Genomic DNA, 22,119 nt, shown 5'->3' with positions numbered 1-22,119 from the left:
GGTCTGTTATTTCATGTGTGCACATAATGACCTGAGAAAACATCACCTCATCTTTCTTCCTATATGTTTCAAATGAGTTTTAAAACCATTGACCTTCATGCTTCAATAAATAGTTATTCTTTTTGTCTAAACGAGTATTGACTACACCCAGGATCTTTCTCCTCCCTTCACCATGCCAACACCCCCAAATGTGTTTATTTTTGGAAGAAAAGAGCTTAACCAGCACTAGAGAAATTATCATCAAGTGTAAATAAATAAAATATATGAATATCTGTTGAGGAGGAACGCTTCTCTCTGCAGATAGATTTCATTGTTTGACCAGTTCAAATACAAATTAATTGGAAATACCAAAATCTAGATCTTACACTGATTCATAGTAAGTAGCCATGGGTGTAGGAACTGAATACATTCATATAGAAGAGCAGTAAGTAGCTGATCTGGAACAGAGCTATCATTGTAGGCTATCAAAGATTTTTTCTAAAGACAAAATACTGAAATGTCAATATGAGAGAACGAATTGTTAGCAGACTTAGAAAAAAAAATCCTGAGTAGCATGTGAAAAAGAAATATTAAAAGTTTTAGCTGTTGTTATCCCATGGAACTGTGAAGATTCATCTATGAGGGTGTTGAGACACTGCAACAGGTTGCCCAGGGATGTTACCTAGTGATGTCCCCTCCCTGGAAGTGTCCAAGGCCAGGCTGGATGGGGCTTTAAGCAACCTGGTATACTGGGAGGTGTCCGAGGATTTGGCTGTTGGGATGTGAGGAAAGTGATTTAAGATGGCAATTGCCATTAATTCATTAAAGAAAAGTAAATGATGAGCAGTGCTGCTTCGGGGTGTCCTTAAAACACCCACACCTTCTCACTGATTTAGATTATTTTTTGTCAATAACAAAAGACTGGTGATCTACTTGAACTTGTTTTTTTCTCTGCTTCTTCTTACTGAAGAATGAAGTTGGACGAATGGTGGAAACAGCACATGATTTAGCTCCAAAGCCAAAGGAACAACATAAATCTTTTTGAGAAGGCTACTTGAGATTCAAAGCCTTCAAAGCCACAAATGTGGAATCTATAAAACCAGCACAAAAACTTTTTTTATTTTTCAGTCCTTTATTCATCAAATTTATCACCATTTTTTACCATAGGAAAGAACAAAATAATTGTTTTCTCTGTAACACAACCCTGCTGTAACTTTTACCAATGAGTTGCTTTTATTTGAGAGTCTTAAAAAGTTCAGAGTCCCTGCAAGCAGCATTATACTTTTAGGTATACACATCAACCATATATTAGCTAATACCCATAGCAGACAGATACAACTAATGAGTTACTGGGCCAAGCACTAGCATGCCTACCACTCCCATGCAGGCAATTCTTGAGTCTGCTGGCTGGGCAGCTGACAATCCAGTGGGAAACTCTTGCCCTATGCAACATATTTGCCCTATTAAACATATTTCTATGTTTAAATAGAATCTTTATTCTTGCTGGGTTCCCTTCTGACTTTATGATGCCTTGTCCTTAGGTCTGACACTTTCCAGGTTGGTTTTTTTTTTTTTTTCTCTCTAGTCACTATCACTGTCTCAATTTCAATGCAGTCTTTATTTTTCTTACTTTTTCTAGAGCTCAGCAAAAGAATTGTTTTCTCAAAGCTTGCCAAGCTCATAGAGCCTGTGCTTCTCAGAAGGGGGCTAATGGTCAGGAATAAGTGAGCCCATGTACCACGTATCATGCAACAGTCATTGACCTTTATAGGTGTAATGGAGACTGATAATCAATGATATTTGCTGGATAACTGGGTTTCAGCCCTCTTCCTTGTGGCCAAGACACATCATGGCAAGTATTACATCAGGAAGAAATGCCAGGAAGGAACAGAAAATACTTTGAAGAAAGAGCCTCTGCTACCAACTGCATGAAGACAAAACATCTGCACAGGTGAGAAATGCTATCAAATGAGACATGGAAACCAGGAAATCAGACTAATGGGTGTATATGAAATTGCAGTAGAACTCATATTTCTGAAATGGATGTGCATTTTTTTAATACTAATACCCTGATTCTGTAGTTTGTACCTTTGCACTTGAAACATATGAGCACATTTAGCCCATGAATAACTTTCCTACTGACTAATTCCCAGGTAATTCCACCAGACTCATTTTTCTTGGCAAGCTTCAAGCAAGATATCTACTATACCTTCTCTTTTTGCAGCTCACTTTAGCTGACTTTTGTGCTAGTGTTTTCATTTGTTAGTCCCTTGTTTTACAATGGCATTACAAATAACTGAGAAGAGGCTTTCAAACCACCTTGCATGGCCTGCTAGGCCTCAGGAATTTGATGCCAGAACTACAATCTACTTGTTTGTGCTCTTGCACCTTGCTGTTGGCTTCCTTTATTTGATTCTCTGAGTTCATCCATCTAGAATATCCAGATGCCAATGCACAGAAGTGGATGATGTCTCCATCCCAGCCAAAAATCTTCATATTTAAATATAACATTTCTGCACAGTTTCCCTCAGCTTCACCACTGTTACTCTTCCAAATCTGGAACTCCAAAGCTCACAGAGTAGCTCAGTGTGTGTAGTCATCTTGCTTGCACATGAAGCTCTTTGTTATGGAATGATGCTTCATTCCCAGAGGTGTGAACAGAATGGTACAACACACTGTAGTAACTATAGGAATAAACTGGGTTTGTGGTTTCTTTATATTAGTTGCCAAGGTGTCTGACACTTTTTCTAGTACTTTTAAGGAAAATCAAGTACTACATATCATAACCTAGAAATACCGAACAGCACATCTCATATATATGTATAATTGAGTGTCTTCATAAAAGTGTGTACATTTCTGAGTTCCTGCTAAATACCACTAGATGTCCTCTCACAGTAACTTTATTCCTGTATGGTGTATCTTACTGTATTCAGTATTCAGGGATGAGAAAATCCAATAAAAAACAACAAATGATCAAACAAAAGAAAAAGATGAAGGAAAAAAAAAAAAAAAAAAAAAAAAGGGAAAACCCCCAAACAAGCAAACTTGGAAATGCAAACTTCTTGGCTTGACTTCTGTAAGGTTTCTGAAGCTCAGTTTAATTTCTGAAACACAGGAGATACTGGAGTGTTGTCGGCTCATATTTCTGTGCAGTATTAATCTGATTTCCAGATCATACTGTTTTGGTTAAAGATCAAAATAATTCGAGGAAATAATAAAAATTGTGCTATAGCAGAAAACTTCTAGCATATGTCTTGTCACTTGGAGATTTGCAGATTTACAGATCAGTCAGTCAGAAAATATCAATTCCACTTTTTCCCCTATTAAACAGTTGAAAGATTATAATGCAAACATTGTAAGTTCTGTGATTTAAAAAAGCAGCATTAAGGTTCATGTGACAAGAAGCCTATTTCTTCCCAGCATCAATCACCTCATGTGAAGTGGCTTGGCATTTTGTGATGTAAGGTACTTCAGACAGGCACACAGCATTATTTATTTAGGCATCATATGACCTGAAAACATGAAGTATTACATTAATTCTTTGCAGTACTATGATGTTTCACTGCTGCTTCTTCTGTACTCACTGCTGAAACTGAACTGGTAAAAAACCACAGCTAATTAATTCCAAATCAGAGAATCATAGAATTGTTTATGTTGGAAAGGATCTTTAAGATCATCAAGTACAACCATTAATCTTCCACTGCCAAGTCCACCACAAAACCATGCTCCTAATCACCATATCTACATGTCTTTTAAATACCTCCAGAGGTGGTGACTCAACTGTTTCCATGGGCAGCCAGCTTGACAACTGCTTTGGTGAAAAACACTTTCCTAATATCCACTCTAAATTTCACCTGGAACAGCTTGAGGTAATTTTCTCTCATCCTGCCACCCTGGGAGAAGAAACCAGCACCCTCTTTGCTACAACATTCTTTCAGGCAAGTGTGTAGAGCAATAAGGTCTCCCCTCAGCCTCCTTTTCTCTGGAATAAACGACATCAATTCCCTCAAATGTTCCTTGTAAGACTTATGCTCTAGATCCTTCACCAGCTTTATTGATGGTGTTGCTTCAAGATCTGTATGATTATTTTGTGGTTTTATGTCAATTGTGGCTTTATGTCTGCCAGCTGCCTTTCTTCCTTCTCTCTCTATTACAACTGTAAGAGGGCAGAGCTGTATTTTAATAGAGATTTATGAAAGTGTGACTTAACAGTTCAATGGCAAGGCTCACTCTGTTACTTCTTATGTGGAAGGGGTGTGTAGGGGTTAAAATCTTATCAGAGTGACTTAGAGGGGGACCAGGGGAAATGACTTACATGGAAGAGTCAGGAACAGGCTGTAAAGACTTGCACAGGAATCAGGCAGAAGAATGAGGAAAGTCCTCTGTTTGAGTCACAAGGTTAAGAGTGGACCCTCTTGCTTTCTAACCTCCCTCTCAGAGAGTGGTGTGGGTGTGTGTGAATCCACTCCTAATCCCAGACTTGGTTTACAGCTAGGGGGTTTAAGTGTAGGGATTTCAGTGTAGTGCTTTAACACATAATTATGGGTGTGACCTGAAATTGCAGTAAATTAAGGTTAATTGACACTATTATAACAATTCACCAAAAAATAGATTATATGGTTTCTAGGAGCTTAATTAATTAATAACCAACAATTTGTTATAACCAATACAGAGGTTCAATTAAAAATCTAACAAAGTTTCTAAATTATATTGTGCACGTGCACACACACACACACACACACAGTTACAGAGGTTAACCTATACTAAGATGTTAAATTTTGGTACTTAATTGCACAAAAAGAAGTTGCAATATACCCCTGATTAACCTATGGAGTTGAATTATAACAACCTAATATGATTTGACTTTTCCACTGGATTTATGAGAAGTAGCCAGCTACTTACTCTTTCCAGTCAGATGAAGCAAGTTCCTTCATGAGATGCATCTTGGTGCAATGTTGTGGAGCTCCTTCCTGGGACAAATATTTAGAGGTTCTCAAGGTGATTGACTCTGGTCAATATTTTTCCATGATGGCCTTGATTCAGAGTGGGCTTGTGATCTGAGAAGGAGGGGTCTCAGCTACATTTTGCAAGCAACAGAGTTTGGAGTGCAGTTAGGGAGTATCTGATTTCCCCAAATCACTGTATTTACACTAAGACCAGAAGGTATCCAGTTGTTTCAAGTCACTGTTCCAGCAGGCAAGATCAGAAAGTTCCATATATCCTCAGTTTAGTGCAAGCTACTGAAAACCAGAACAATGTTGAACCCACTGCATTTGCAACTAAAGCAAGAACCCTTTTGGGTGATGTTGATCTTGCAATGTGGCTTAGTGAACAGGGCATCTGCACCATCACAGGTGTTCAAAGTTAGTGACAGTGATGTTTATTTTGACAGCAATTAAGATTTTTAGCACTTTATCTGTTAAGACATCAGTGTCAGAGTGGCTAATCAGTTGTGTGATTTTTTTTTTTTTCCTGGCAAAGCTAAGATATACCAAAGATAAATTTCAGCTAGTCCAGGTACTTGTCTATACATTCATTTCTTAAGAAATCTTATGCAATGCATTTTACTGTGTAAATGAGGAGATGTAGCCCCTCACTCCTGCATTTAGATGAAACTATACCACTGTTAGGATAGGATTCTTTCACTAATGACCCGTGAATGACTGAGGTCTGTTTTTTGTAAGTTATTACTCTGTTTAAGTGCCTCCTTGGTTTTATGCTCCTGATGTTTTGTTGACATTCACTTAAGGTCTCTAACTTTTTAATGATGTCAAGCTTGGGCTAAAATGACTATCTTGGGTTTTGGTGTTTTTTGAAGGAGACAGTATGTACTGTTAAACCTGCAAAAGAGAATCCATAGGCTGCTTGAAACAAAACTTCCATACCTAAACCATAGTCCTGAGTTTGGTATACGAAGGAGGAAAGAACCACAGGTCCACACCAGGTGATGTGTGTGTTCTGGCCTGTGTTGAAATGGGACACTGGGTAAGGTTATGTCAAAAGGTTACGGTAATTCCTCATTGCATCCAGTACAGATCTGCAATTGCAACAAAAGATTATGGACTGACCTTGCACAAATTAAACTCCTCAACCTTCCCTCATTTTTTGTGAAGCAATTGTAAACCTCCTTAGTTTGTTAACCATAAAAGATGAGGGGGTTTGTGCTGAGGCCGATCTGCCCTGGAGATACTCTTTTATGTGTTTCAAAAATTCATCTCTTTCATCCTGATCCTTTGCCCTTCAGTAACCTATTGGTCACAGGGTTGGGGCATGTTGTTAAAAGAACTGAAAGAAGTGCTTCTCTGATTCTTCCACTATTAGCTTCATGGACTCTTCATAGGCAACTTTGCTTAATCAGTTTTTCATCAAATAATTTAATAGTAGTTTGATATAAAATTTAACCATCCTGCTGTTACATCTTCCTTACACTACTTTAGATAGAAATTCAGGTGTATGCAATCTCTAGCAAGGTTTGAAATTCCAGCCTTGCAACAGCTCTTTCTCCAGCCCAGTCCCTGTAATTAAAGATGGAATTAAGAGGGTTACTCAAGAAAAAACAATAAGGCTAGTATATCTCATTTTTCTTTGAGGATGGAGTACCCTGGAAAATTTACATTTTTTTACTCCTTTCAAGCATTTGTGATGCACTAATTTGGCCAGTAGAAAGACATCTTTTTTATCAGTGAAGCCTCTAGACTTTCTCCAGACCTCAACACATCTGAGAGCTGCATGACTGCCTTCATTTCATCAGTTCAAAGAGTACCCTTATCAAGCTTGCACTGTTTCAATGATTCTTTCCTGTTTCTTCATCTCCTTGACTAAATCACCCTCTCAACATTTTCTAGAGCTTTCTGAGAAGATGTCGTGAAATGTCTCTGACATGCTACCTGCTCAATGACCTACCTGGATCTTAGCTGGGAACTGCTGTTGAAGCCTGCTTTTTTGGAACTTCACAAAGGAACTTCTGTAGGTTCATAGATTCAAGTGTACTTTTGTCTACCACGCAATGTCTTTTGAAAGAGTTTCTGCAAGGACAGATGCTTATCAAGGTCTCTATTCGATGCCCTGAAAGATAACGCTAGCAATAGCTCTCTGATTCTGCACTTCTCAGAATCTTTCCTTCCTGTTATGTTTCAGACTGCAAGATCTTTGAACAAAATCAGCCCTGTTCTGTTAGTTCACATCTTGATCTACCTCTTCCCCATTTTGGCATCAAGTTGTCACCTTCAGCTCCAGTATGTATGGCTCCAGTAGGTATGGCTTTTTCAATTTAGACAGAGGCCTGGCCAGTCTGCAAAGACAAATGTTTATGTTAAAGAATATGATTGAGATGTAGGCAACCAAAATCCTGTTTAATCAGAACTATACCAGCAGCCATCAGTCACTCTCTGCAAATAGTTGGGACTTTCTTGGGTAAGAACCACTTCCTGTGGTTTCTTTCCTTGCAAGCTTTCTCTGGCTACATTTCCTGTGAATGAATCAGAAACTCCCTTGCTAGAGTAATAGAATCATTTGGGTTGGAAAAGACCCTTATGATCAAGTGCAACCATTAAAAAAGTTGTAGGTTGCTTTTCTCTCCAAAGAGAAAAATGAAATTGAAGCCAGAGCTTTCACTCTCCTGTTCAATGCTCCAGTACATTGAGATAGACCTACTAATTTGTGAAGGCAGCAGCCCTGCTTCCATCTATAGAAATTATGAAATCAATGTACTCTACATCCCATCCCTGTGTGTGGGATGAACTCCCTGAACTGCTCTTCCTGACCCTGCACATACAATCCTACTCCAACTCTGTAGGTGTTGTGTGGACAGTGGTTGACTTAGATCTTGTGTCCTGGGCCATTTGGACTTGCTTCATGTTGCTCTTAGATCCCCATGCCCAGGTGTCTCATGGTGGGACATGAACCTTGAAGACACTAGAGGTGAAAATATGGAGGCTTTGGAGACTCCACCTACTCTTAGACTTTAGCTACTAGTGCCCACGTGTACAAATAGACATGCAGAGGGAGCTCTCATGTGGAAATGGCAGGCACTTGTAACCTCTAAGCTTCTCAAATAAGGAGCTAGAGGCCGGAGAACTGCAACTGTGGGTGTAGTGTCTAATCCTTTCGTGTGTGAAGTCCTGCTGACAGCTGATACTGATACGAGTATCAGTCATCACTGAGCATCTTGCCCAACCTCACTTGAGTTGGCCTTTTCCAGCATTGATATATTGAAGACAATAACTAGATAAACACAACATTGTAAAATTAATTAATGCCTGTGTATACTGTAAGGGTAATAAGAGGGTATAAAAGAGCCACATCTCGCTGATGTGCATGTTGGATTGAAAAGAGCTCAGGGTGTATCTTCTGTAACTGCAGTGAGAAAATTAATATTCGTGGCAAAGGTAGGTATTTGCAGCTGAGCGGGTTTGCTGAATGTATCAGGTTTTTCCATTAGGCTCATAAGGCAAATTGTGGAGCTAACTTAATACGCCCGTTTTATAACTCTGTTTTCGTGTACAACGCTTTTCCTGATAATTCTGAACAGAGAGGTAAATTCTGCTTAAAAGTGAATAGAGAAGGAGGTGTAAGAACACTGGAGGACACCCGAGGGACCACCTGCCCTGCCCCTTCGTCATGGATTTAACAAGCTTTCCGTTGCATACCCCCATCGCCTTCCCTGGCCGCCTCCTTTCACCTCCCGGACGCGTGTCGGGGCTGCAGCCCAGCCCTCCTTCCCGCAACCCCCCCGCCTGCCCGCTCACGCCCGGCGCTGCCGCTCTCCTGGGCTGGAGGAGCGGAGCGGAGGAGGACGCGGACAGGACAGGGGTTCGGGAAGGTGCTGAGGAACCGCCGCTGCCCCTTGTGCCCTGGGGGAACCCGCAAGCGGACGCGCCGGCAAAGGAGCCCCGCTACCCCGGTAAAGAGAGATAGGAGCCTCTCCGGGAGGCAGCTTTTTCTCTCCTGCTCTGCTGGCTGCCTCCGAGGGCTGCTGCGGAGGATCCGGCTACCCTGCGGCACGGCTGACGGGAGGGTGGAGGGGGGAGAAGGGGAGCCAGGCTGCGCGGCGACGGGGCAGCCAAATGTGCCTTTGCCTCACCGCGGCTGAGCGATGCCGGGGACCGAGGAAGAAGGGGCAGCCTGAGGTGGGGCGGGGGGACACGGGGCCGAGTCCTGCCGGGGATGGCCCCTCTCCAGCACCCCTTCCTTCTCCTCCTCCCCGCCCCGGTGTGCTTGGCGTGCTTAGAGGCTCTCGCTGCAGAGCCACGCCGCTTGCCGTTTACACTGCGCTCGGGAGCAGGGCCGGGCAAGGCGGAGGAGAGCGGCCGAGCGTCGGCGGCCTGAGCTGGTCCGCATCCCCGGGCGGGCAGCCCCAGCCCCCCCTCTCCTCCGCGGGTACGCGGGGCCGCAGTCGTTCGGTGTGAGAGACGGTAGAGAGGAAGGCAGAGCAGAGGCGCTGCTCCTCCTTCTCCTGGCCGGATATATAGTACCGGGCTCAGAGGGGGAGGAGAGGGTTGTGATTTTTTTTTTTCTTCTTTTTGTTCTTTTTCTCTCTTTTTTTGTTTTTATTTTATTTTGTTTTATTTTTTCCTTTTTTTTAATTTTCTCCTTTTTCTTCGCTGGGAGTTCTTTGTGTGCTCGGGGAGGTGGGGACAGCGGTTTGGAGACAGGAATTGTTCGGAAAAGCGATAACTGAAGGTAACAACCCGCTGGGGGACATTGGGGAGGAAGGAAAAAGAAAATTAAAAAAAATAATAATAAAAAAAGAAAACATGGGGGTAAGAGAGGAGGAGAAGGCGACGCTCTGGGGGCACAATTTTACCGGGAGGCTGCCTGGGGCGGTGGGGCCGGGCCGGTTGCAGCGCTCGGTGCCGCCGCTGTAACAAGAGGTTCTGCCGGGGTCGGGTCGGTCTGTGCCGAGCAGATACCGCGACTCGTGGGCAAGCAGGGAGCCGTGGGTGCCGGCGCGGAGCCGACCCGAACCCCCGGCACTGGGCGGTGGTCGCAGCCCTACCGGCGCTTCGGCTTCTCCTTGGGGAAGTTCGATCCGGAGTGTAACCTTGTGAATGAGGAGTGTGTGGTGAGCGGCTCCTGGTGTTTCACAGCAGGGTTTGCTCCGGGCAGGGATTATTTTCAGTGAGATGCTGTTAAAAAAACAAACAAACAAAAAACCAAACCAACTGATACAGTTTTAGAGAAGGCCTCCCATACATTTTTCTTTGAAACGTAGTATTAGACAGCAATAGAGTTTTAATTGAAAGGGGAGGGCTTCTTAATTCTCAGCCTTGGTGCTGTTTGCTGTCTCTTGATCGTGAAATTACTGGACACCCCTGCAACCCACCCACACAGCACCACACAGATTTAATCCAAATTGTGTTGCAGGATGTTTTGAGGATATCTTCGGTTTTCTAGAAACTAGAGACACGTGACCTTGTCTTGTCTTACCCAGTCCTCTACAATAATGTTACTCAGAACGATTGGGTTTTATGTATTTGCCTGGGAGCCTTTTAAGGGCATAACTAGCGAGACGAATAACTAACGACAGATCATTATCTTGCACTGGGAAGCAGTAAAACTAAATGGGAGTTGCTTCACCCAGAAATACTGAACTACAGATTCAGTCAGACTAGTTTTGCATCTTTGTTTAGACTGAAATTTTGCTATCCGTGAAGGTCATTATTAGGCTAGAAAAATGTACTCCAAAATCTGTATCTGCTCTAGTCCTGGTTCACTTGAATTTGTATTAAAAGTAGTGTAAAATTCAACTATTGGGTGAACCCAAGGGTGTAATAAAATGCATGGCTTTTCAGAAGCTTTTAATTCCAAAGCTCAAGTTTCTTTGGCACCTTACTTTAGAGTGTAACTTTTTGGGTGTGCTCGTGTTCTGGAAACCTTCATCTCTATTTGATAAGAAGCTATTGGCAGTTCTGAGATCTTCTATTGGAGTTTGTTTTCATTTGCATCTACTGTATCAAAACCATAATTTCCTGCTTACCTGTAATGCTCTTGAATAGGAAAACCTATTGAATAGGAAAACCTATTGCTCTTGAATAGGAAAAGTGCAGGTTCTGTTCATCACTGTATGAAGTACTCATTTGCTCTTTGAAGTAAATACACAATTTAAAAACTGAACTGATAGTTGCTTTAGAGAATTTGTAAAATTTGTGTTCTAATGTAGTGCTTTAATATCCAGCTCTGTTGTGGTCCCTCCTTCTGATAAAACTTTTGTTTTGCAAAAACAAGTTTTAAAACATTTTGTCTGTGCTTTGTTTGTCTAAATTAAAGTCATCATGAGCTTCAATACACGGGTGCTGAGAATAGAAAATTTGATGGAGGGAAAGATGCACTCACTCCAAGGTATCTTAAACATGAGGCAATAGCAAATTTGGGCCGTCCTTTTACTATATTTAGAGGATATCGAGGATTGATCTGATAATTTAAAAAAGCTGCTAATTCCTCACTTCTGCCAAATTGAGTTTCAGTTCTAATCCCGATTAAGGCTTGTTTAGATTAGTGGTGGGGAGATGTAGTTTTAAAACATCTTGAGGACCGTGTAAGAGAAGCATAACTAAATAAAACCCATAGCATGTCAGGTGGGTACAAAAAGGAGAAGAGTCTAGAGACAGACTGCCAGGAAAGTAGCAGAGAATGGCCTGTTAACAGAGGCACAAATTTGCATCTCTTATTATGAAGGCAGCTTTGACTGATAAACTTCCTATGCTTTTCCCAAAGTAATTTCAGATCTGGATCTCAGATGGATGGGTGATTGAAGCTGGAGAGGTGTGGGGGTGCTGGCAGGGAGAACACTGGTAATGACAGGGCAGAAGGATTGTGGCAGGGAATGCAGGTAATACAACCAGCAGCATGGAGACTGCCCCTTGGCCTGTGTGGTAGAAGAAAAAGAATTAATGGCTTCAGAATGATGGCTTCAGAAATCTCTAGGATACAGTTGTTTTCAAGTCCTGTGGCAGCCTGTAGATCCTTGCTTCAAGGGAGCAGTCTGCAGCATTAAACTATCGTTGTAAAAAAAACTTCATTTTTTTACATTTTTCAGCTTGCCTTTTTTTTTTTTTTTTTCAGATGAGAGGTAATTGGGGCAGATCATGTAAGTGAGACATAGGAAAGCAGGAAGAAAAGACATGTTTTGAAATGGGAAAGGCAGAAGAGATCCCCTTGACATGAAGAATCCACAGAAACCAAAGGGCAGTGGAGAGTAGGGGAGGTTGGGGAAATGGTATTGAGGAGTGCTCGACTCATCTGTCTAGACTGTAAGGTTTTGCTGTGTTTGTAGGAAAGCACTGGGAATAATTGCTGCAGGGGATAATGTTAGCATTGCTCTTTAGCTGCATTATTATCCCATTACTATGGTTAAAAATTATTGCATTCTTATTCCCAAAGGATCCTGGGTTCACAAAGGAGGCTTAAGAAATGAAAGTGTGAATATTGCTGTACTGTTTGATGAGATTAAAATTACTTAGGTTATTAGTGGTAGGTCATGGATAGAGTTAGGCATCTCCAGATGTACCTAGAAATAATTGTCATGTGGAGCACATGCAGTTCCCTGGTGCAACAAGCTGCTACACAAAGTCTGAGAGGTGCCCACCTCTCAGAGTGAGGCTGTGGTGGAGTTAGCCAAAACTTGCCTTGAACTTCTGCAAGGCAAAGTTCAGGGGTCATTTTATTTGGCCATAAATGTGGGCTTCTGTCAAAGGGTCAGCCTGCCTGCCTCACCTCTGGCTACGCATTCCTGATCTCTCACTTGTGCTGGTGTTGTCACTCATGGCCAAATGCAAATCTGCTCTTGTTGTTGCTGTTGGCCTGGTTTTCAGTTGGATGAGTTCCTGGGTCTGACTCAATGCATGACTAAAATGCATCGAGGAGTCAGCAGACATGCACTTGGGAGAAGAGCAGGCTGATCCTCATTGCACTCAATCAGAGCCCTGTTTAGACCAGATTAAAATGATGATGGACCTGCATCTTAACAAGCTGACTCAGTACTCTGTTAACACTTCTGCATGGCTTCCAGACTGGATTTAATTTATATCTGGCCTATTTGTAGAGTGAGAAGTACCTGTCTGTCTCCAGTCACTTGTGTAGACATATTCTTCAAGGGACTGAGTGAAAGAGGAAACCTGAAGGACAAAAAGTTGTTTTTTAATACTTATATTTTTGAAGGAAGTGGAGGCCTTACTTGTGTGTGCTGATAGGTAACCTCCCTCTGCTCAAGATGTAGAGCTCTGATTTTAAGTTCGAGGTCAGCTCTGTCACTGACCAGATTTATACCCTTACTATGACTCCTGTTGCTTCTAAATCTGCCTATTCTGTATTTAAGTTGTATACTACATTAGCTGCAATCTCTTTCTTGTTCTATGTTTGCACATGGCTTGTCGTGATAAAGCCCAGGTTAGTAGAATGAGTTCTTTTTTGCTGTGATAACAAAAACAAAAATTTCTCAGCACAGGATGGTCATGGCCATGGAGAGCTGTCATGGAGGGAGCATTTCTTTAGTTTGCTTTCTCTTGTGAGGTCCCCTGGACTCCTGTGGGTCAGTTGCCATGGACTGCTGTGTAGTGCCACCGTGGACTTGAAGCATCTCAGTCCTATTTATACACAGCATGACTAGCAAAAGTCCATTTTTATTTGATGTCACAGCAGGCTAGATGCTTTGTCTTTTATTATATTTTTCTATTCTGTTTTTGAATGGGAAGCCTATAACTTGTGTTTTGTTAACACCATCTGATGTAGATTTTTTGTCTCTTGGGCTGTTTTTTCTTTAAAAAATCTCATCTAAGTAGTGCTTTCAGGTTTTCTTTAGAAAATGTAGTTGTCTTTGGGTGATATACAGTGTTAAAATTGCAGCTAATTAGGTCTTTACATAGTGAAATAGTCAATAATAGGATTGTGTGCGTAGGCGTGTAATTAATGTTCTGTTGGTAATTATTAGAGACTGGAAATTCTCCCTCAAATCTCTGGCTACATTCATTTTCATTAAAGCAAGAGGCATACTGAAGGTTTGGCAAAAATACCTGTAATTCTGTTATAATTGTGTTCAGTTCTAATCTTTTATTGGTTGTCTTTTACAAGTGCTGTTTGTTTGAGTATTTTTCTCTTTGTACCTATGCTTAGGCAGCTTCAAGTGACTGGAAATTGCACAGTTTCTTCCTGTTTCTTCCATCCATGCTTACAGAACAAGGTATCTTTTACCACAAAAATATACCACTGTGTTTAACACCAGTCTTTCCTCCTTCATGAAAGTAACCCTGGAGCAGCTATTCTCATAAGAAACACATATTATAGGTTTTCTCATTCCTCGTTCCATTTTTAACCTTTCATGCCTATATCTGCCTTGGGAAGCAGTAAGTTGTCCTATGGGATTAAGAGAACAAATGCAAAACTTAATGACGGGTTAATACATGAAGAATGGCAGGACTGCTCACAACGTGGATGCCTACAGTCTAAAATCTTACAATTTCTAAAGCTGTCATTCAGCCTTGCTTATCCAAGCCCAAACCCATGTTTCATTATGCCCAGAGGTGAGAGAGAATTTTAGCATGGGGTGCTCTCTGGGAAAAAAATCTAAGTTTTTGATTCCAGGCTTGAATGGCTTGGGTCCATATAGCAAACTCAGTTTTCACGACTGTTTCTGCAGTTCTGCATAAAATTGAGGCCAGTTGGATTGAAAACTCCTTTTGTTTATTTGGTTGGGTTTTTGTTGTTGTTTTTTTTACCTTGCTGAAAGCAACCATTGATTAGTAAACCTTGTTGATTGAAGGAAGGAAAAGTTCCCTGATTTCATGTAAAGAATGTAGATTTATTTTTCCATAGATGACTCAGGTGGGTCTTTTCATATTCAGGGATGCTGAGTATAAATACAGTGTAATGTCCTAATCCTCTCTACCATATTCCTTCAGAAAATACCATGATACTGTGAGTGAAATTATGAAAATTTAAATTAACTGCAATCTTTTAAACAATGCTGTAGATGAATTATAAGAAGCTATTCAATTATACTGTTTAAAGAAATGAAAAACAAGAATACATGTTATGTTGACAATGAGTCAGTCAAACCTGTTTCAGAGGAAAATCTGAAGAGCAGAGCTGCTGTATAAAGAGGTACCAGCCCTTTTCAGGACCATAATTCCTACAATACACCTTAGTAAATCCTAAAAGAGAGATTCGTAATTTATTCACGAGATGTGTGGGTATTAACAGAGCAGAGCAGCCTTTTAAAGGTTTCTTTGAGGTGGGTGTACAGAGGAGTTAACAATTAGGCTACTCAGATGGGTTTGATAGTAGCCAGAGGTGGTACCATGTAGTGATTCATTGGTGGTATATGAAATAGTCTGAGTCATCTGTATACGTGTACTGTGTTATCTCAAAAGAGAATAACAAATTACTTTTAACTAGTTGTGGGCTACAGTTTATGCATTGTGTACAAAACAACAGCCTGAATTAGCACTGTTTTCTTGTTAGTGGTGGGTCTTTGCTCTCCAAACACAAGAAAAATTAACTTAGACACAAGTAACAGTAACTTGGAGAAGGCTGTAGGTGCAGCAGCCAGCACTGCTTCGGCAAAACACAACACTCAGCTGGAAATATTCTGTTAATGCTGGTGTTGACATATGAAAAATGTTTTGTTCCTAGTCTCTCTGTTTTGAGCTATAAGGTAAATAATTGTGCTTCTCTGACCTTCAATCCCCATTGCAGTCTCACTGTATGACTGATGACACAAGGTTTTTACCATTTGTGAAAATTTCTTTGGTTACGCAAGGCTGAAGCATCTGAGAGGCCTTCAGAAAGAAGAAGTAGGGCTTTCAGCAGAGGTCTGTACAGGAAGGCAGGTTTTTGTGCCTGGGTTCAGCATGGGAGCATTTGATGATGCTCACTCACAGATAGTCTCCTCTGGTGTGGCCAGAAGTAACACGTTCAGAAACAAAGTGGTAGTGGTCTGTGGTAAATAACCACAGCATTAGACTGCTGAAACCAGAAGCTGTGTCTGCTGTGTTCCTGGTTGGAACTAGCAAATGCAGAGGTGGTTTTGTGGTTCCTGTCAGATGAGCACCCATCTGTTTAGCCCGTGTCAGTGGCTGGGCTTCGGCTGGGCTTTTGAAGCAATTTGGTAGGAGGAGGAAGAATATGAGTTAGTGAGCTCTGCCTGTCCTAACCTGGCTTTGTGAAGTTGGCTGTTGCTGGTTTTCCCAAGTGAGGCAAGGAAAGAAGAGGAGGGGACCCGCTTTCTCTGCCAGTATCCTGCAGGGCTTCGAGTACAGCAGAGCCAGGGACTGCCACAAATCTTTTCAAAACCATCTGTTTTTACCACCTGTCACTGCTTATTCACAAACATGCAGTCTTACTGGGCATTAGTATTAAAAATTTTTCTCTTCCAGTATAAAAATAAGCATATTTCTTCTGAAATCCCTCCATTATATCCCTCAAGTAGGAGACTGCAGAAATGCTCTGTGAGGGAGAGGGCAAGAGAGAGAGGGAAAAAGTTTGCACTTTCTGATGTATATGCTCGCAGTGCTGTCAGTGGGACTTTTTTTTGTTATCAACTGGTCTGAAATGTATGGCATGATTCTGTTTAAACCTAGTATTAAGGACAATTTTAAGTCTGACATTTTTTTACAGAAGGAGCCCTTAGCAAACTTCTGTTGCATGCACTGACATCAGTTTATTCATTGCTTCTAGCTTTAAGTCAAGGGGAACGTCACAGTCCAGGATGGCTTCTAGATTTTCTTTGGCTGTTGAATTGAATGTCATGGCTGTAAAGCACCCAACTCCTTTGTTGGACAAACAGTTTTTGAAGAGGCTGAGACTGTTGGTCCCCAGGCCATTAATAAGACACCCAAACTCTATGTATTCAGATTTCTAAATTGAATGTGACAGATAGAATTACACCCTTAATTAACCCACAGTTCATACAGCTGTAACCCCACTGCTTTACTTCTGATCTGCAAAAAAAAACCCAGTTTGCTTTCTTTTCTGACAAAAGATCTGCTTAAGCAAAGCTGGAGCTCTGATGGCCATGAAGTCTAATGTTACATGCAGTAACATCCGTTTCATTCTTGTGACTGCAGCTGGATGCTTTCTGTCTAGCTCTATACATTCCCTATGATCCTTTCTCTAGTAACATTCATCATTGCTTTGATGCAGTTTTGCTTGTATTTCCCTATGGTGCCCTTCAGTTTTGCATCTCTGGGAAGAAATGAAATTCCAGATCAAGACCTTACAGACATTGAATGACACTGACTTCTACCTCTGACCTCCTTCAAACTCTGACTGCTGCTATCTTTATTAGATACTCCAGAGCAAAGTGACTAAGCTAATATGCTACAAGTATGGAACAAAATGTCAGTGATCCCCATTGTGGCTTCTTTTTTTTTTTTTTTTTTCCTTTCTTTGCATCTGAAATAAACGTGAGAACACTTTTGCAGAGAGGAAAGGGCAAAGGAGTCCATAGGCACAAGTGTGTTTTTATCAAAATAACCATCATATCTTGAACCTAGATCCAGTAGTAAAGCTTGTCAACTCAGTGGAAGACCTTCAGGGTTCTGCAGATAACAGTAACTTTTGCTGTAATACTGTCTAGCTGTACTTTTAATTTTTCTTCATTCTTCTGTTTATGTTCAGTGACTGCTGCCTTGTCCCTTGTGTCCTCAGAGCAGCCTGTGGGTTTCTACTATATTTGAATACAAGGTTTCAGGGCATCCTAAACAATATATTGATTAGATGAGAAATGTTGGGTCTTGATGCATTTTTCAGTTAACTTTTTCCACTCCCCTATTTCCTAATCATTGTGTTCTCTTGTAGGCATTTTGTTACGTCCCCTTGCCTAGTTCTGCTTTCACTAAGCTGAGAGAGGAGAATAAAGAGTCTGTGTCTATAAAGACTTAGTTAATGCCAGAGATGCATCCCTTCACCTTCATTTTGGTCTGTCACTGATCCTTCATTTCTATTGTTACTTCAGGGAAACTGCTAGCTGTACATCAATCCCCAAGGCAAAGAAAAGCATTTAACTCATCTCCATCATATTCTGAAGTTGTCCTGTATTTATGCTAAAATCAGTGCTTTACAGGCACCTGGCTCAAACCCTTTGTGCAGCTGTTTGCTACAGGGTCCCAGGCAGCTGACACACAGAGATGAATCATAGAATCATAGACTTGGCTGGGTTGGAAGGGACCTCAGAGATCATCAACTCCAACCCTTGAACCACTGTTGCTGTTGCTAGACTATGGCACTGAGTGCCACATCCAGTCTCTTTTTAAATATCTCCAGGGACAGAGAATCCACTACTTCGCTGGGCAGCCCATTCCAATGCCTGATCACCCTTTCTGTAAAGAAATTCTTTCTAATATCTAACCTAAACTTCCCCTGACACAACTTAAGACCATGCCCTCTTGTCTTGTTGAAATTAATCTGGGAAAAGAGACCAACCCCCACCTGGCTACAATATCCTTTCAGGGAGTTGTAGAGAGCGATGAGGTCTCCCCTGAGCCGCCTCTTCCTCAGGCAGCGGAGATTTTCAGTTCCTGGTGCTGGGATGCTTCATACTTGGGGCATCAAGTGTTTTCGGGCATCAAGTGTTTTTCTGTTGAATATTGGTATTGGACCATATTGAACTGAGATTCAGGCAGTTGTTTATCTAGAGAGGGTAACACTGAATTCTCTGAAAATGGAAAACCCAGTGCTTTGGCCATGTCAGGGCTTTGAAGCACTGATTAAGTAGTATTCGCTGCTGACAAACTCACCCATAAAGAATTTCTAGCAAGCAAGTCATGGATCAAATGAAACTGTCCACTTCCAAGATGATAACCATGATATACCAATACTTAAAAATGAGGTCTCTGGACTGTACTAACTGAATAATACTGTTTAACTAACAGTGTATGCAAACCTAAACTCTGATCTGATAGTACAGCATGCAGGTCGATTAGCTGCTTGTGCTATACCACTTGGAGGGGGAAGTCTTAATTCTCTGATTCCTCTTGGAAACATGTGCCTGTAAATGTTATGTTTACTGCAGCTTTGGTTTTCAAATGATGTATTTTTATATTTTAATAGACCTATTTCTGCTGGGGAATAATAAACAGGCTGATGTTGCATTAATACTGAACAATTCTGTTGTCTTTTCTGAAAGGTTAGATTTCTCCCAGACCTGGATGGTGACAGATGTAGGAAGACAGCTTACTCTGTGAGTGCTTCTACTTTGTTCATGAAATTATATATGCTTTTAAATTTCCAGTTTGAAAGGTTCAAAAGTTTACAGGCTGGCATATCTGACTATCAGTATGTCACCTTAAAAACTGGGCAGTCATGTTGAAAAATTAAAAAACAACATATTTGCCAGAGTTTCCGTTGCTGACCACAGATAGCAACAAGGATGCATTCTGAAGCAACATAATCTGTATTTATCAAAAGCCAAGTTCTCTACTTGTCACTAACATCTAATTTCCATAGCAACCTTCTTCTGGGAAATGAAGTAAGGTGATCCAGAGCCCTTCATAGGACCTTGTCTCTGTTTTGAGCTTCATGTGTTCAAAATGTTAAAGCAGTCAAAATACTTTGAAAGTGAAGATGTCTTTCATTAAATGACAGGGTGCCTTCAAAGAGAGTAGTTCTCTGATTTTCCATGTACGCCTACACCTAATATGACTAATGTGATTGTGACTGAGCCCTTAAAGTGCCATAGAAATAAAAAGTGGATATACAGAGGTAGGTTTATTCCTAGATACGTACGGCAGGAAACTCGTCCCATGGGTAACAATCATAAGCTAAATTTATTACATCTGATAGTTGGAAGTAATCAAGAAAACAGGTTTTTTTTTTCATGTCATGCATGCAAGTTCTTATATATGTTTTTACTCTAAAGATAATTTTTTTCACTGTATTTATATTTTCACTCTAGAGTAGCACTGGCAACATTTGGTGCTTTCCTTCATGTAGCTTTGTATAAATATCACCCTATACTGCTGATTCATTTACAAAGTAAAATGGGCACCTCTTTGCACTCCCTTTTTTTCTCTATTTGTCTGTCTTTCTGCCTTTCAAATTCTTATTTGTTATGTGCAACTTTACATCCTGTCTATGAAAAACATAATGCCCAAAATGTCATGTCTGGGATACTTTTCATCTAAATGTTCATAATTGCCAGTGGCAGCTTCCTTTGTATTAATTATAGAACTTTCATTTTAGTGTCACACGGGTGATTATTTCTTTATTATGTACAGCATTGTGCAAAAATCTTACCAAAACACAATTTTCCACTTCCACCAACAGAAGTATTGCATATAAGGCCAGGAGAATACATTAAAGATAACTATAGTTCTGTGACAAAAAGGTCATACTTCATTCCTTTATCTTTTTAAAATGCCATGTTCTCCATACTTTATGGAAATTTACCTTCTTTTCTTTAAAAAGCAAATTCTGAAAGAATATGACTGAAAAATTAAGATAAATGTATCAGCTGTTTTCATTGTCCTCCTATTCATAAGTTGTAAACCTACAACTATAGAAGCCACTATTCTGTGTTGAGCATTTCTCCATTGATTAAGTCATCTCTTTAATATATTTCAAATAAACATCTGGTGTACTGTTAGCAAGGGAACATATATTGCGATGTCTTAGGATTAACATTAAAATTCTAATATAGTTCCACCAGAACTGAATGATACAAGAATAAAATTTGCTGGGCCAAAGGTGAAGTGGTCTCTAACATCTGGAGATGTTTTCTTCCAGCACTATTTTGATTTTATTTGTTTAGTTGGTCTCTTGGTATCTCTACTTTCGTGTTTACTCATATACTCAACTAGAAACATGCATTTTCCTTTTAATAGTGTGGCACTAGTACTTGAAATCAAATGGAGAACAATACAGGGCACAAGTGATAATTTGTTGTTCAAGGGATGTGAAAATCAGGTAAATGTGTTAGTTTTCAAATCAGATACAGATGTCTTCTAGAGTGCCATATGCTGAATGAAGAGGAGTCAGATAGTGCTTTGCACTTGTGTTTCCCACTTCACTGTTAACAGTGGCAATGCAGCTGACACAGTACTTTTGATGCAGCATTTTTTCAGCACTTTTGATAGGGAGTAGTGTTTAAAAGCTGGTGGAAATGGCTTGCCCTCTTTTGTTCTGGCTTAGCACTGAAAGTTGGCAAAAGCACAGCAGGGCTTTTCTGAAAAGCCCTGGAAGCAGTGCCAGAAAGAGAACATTTAGGTCCTCTCGTTTCTTGACTCAGAAGCAAGCAGTGACAAGTCTGCAGCAGATTACAGGTCCCTGGTAAATTCAGAGGAAAAGGAACGGAGCAGTCTTCCACTGAGCATTCAGGAAGGTGAACTGGCAGGTTTGTCATGACAGCAGCAAGGTCTCCTGTAGGGGACCCTTACTGGATCTCCCTTCCTCCCCTGAAGGAGCCACATCCTAGCAGAATCCAAATGGAACCTAGAAATTTTAATCCTCTTCAGCAAGTAATAAGGTCATCCTGTGTCAGAAAGGTGAGTTTGTCTTTTTAGTATTCATCCCTTCTCTTTTTTTGGAGATGCTATTAACGGTAGGGTCAAAAGTTTTCTCTTTGTATTGTGGGTATTTCTCATGTTCTTATCCTTTAATCAGTATATGGAAGGCTAGTGCTCTGAAGCTTTGGGTTTTCATCTTTCTGATGCCACTGGCTGCTTGTGAGAAGTACTTTCTTGCTGGATAACTGCTCATTAAAATCAGGGGGTAGAGAACTTTCCTATTTTATAAGGGTGAGGAGAGGATACGTACTGTGTTCTCAAAGTTTAAGCAATGTAGAACTGAATGTGCAGGCAAGAGATGACCTGTCTTGCAATGTGGCCTACCAAGGAAGAGGCATGATAAATTCTTACTCCAAATATGATTTTGCAATAAGGCAGAGATTGCCTAGGAGAACATAATTAAGCAGTGCTGCACAGGGAACAAAAAAAAAATTGAATCTTCAGAACTACATAGAAAAACTAGTTAAGGGGGGTTGGAACCAGAAGTTTTTGAAGGTCCCTCCCAACCCAAACAAGTTCATGGTTCTATGATACTCAAATCTATCAGGTTGGATGGGATCTATGCTAGGATGCTGAAAGACATGAGTGATGCAATTGTAATTGTGTTTTCTATGAAAAAAAAGATTACAGAGAGGTCCCTGAA

The 22,119-nt window shown here is 40.8% G+C and overlaps 1 protein-coding gene across 3 annotated transcripts in view; it reads left to right on the top strand.

The window, feature by feature from the left end:
• The first annotated feature begins 8,712 nt into the window (after positions 1–8,712).
• Positions 8,713–22,119, top strand: part of FAR2 (fatty acyl-CoA reductase 2) — a 134,499-nt gene continuing 121,092 nt past the window's right edge. The window contains exons 1-2 of one of the 3 annotated variants that reach the window (XM_030469386.1): positions 8,713–8,881; positions 19,105–19,153. The gene's annotated coding sequence lies outside the window, so the exon portion shown is untranslated. Of the gene's footprint in view, positions 8,882–19,099; positions 19,154–22,119 lie in introns of all 3 variants that reach the window. The other 2 variants (XM_030469385.1, XM_008504451.2) reach the window with 2 other exon arrangements.

Source organism: Calypte anna, chromosome 1 (genome assembly GCF_003957555.1).
Source record: "Calypte anna isolate BGI_N300 chromosome 1, bCalAnn1_v1.p, whole genome shotgun sequence".
Lineage (NCBI taxonomy): Eukaryota > Metazoa > Chordata > Aves > Apodiformes > Trochilidae > Calypte > Calypte anna.
This window is presented reverse-complemented; position numbering and strand designations above follow the sequence as displayed.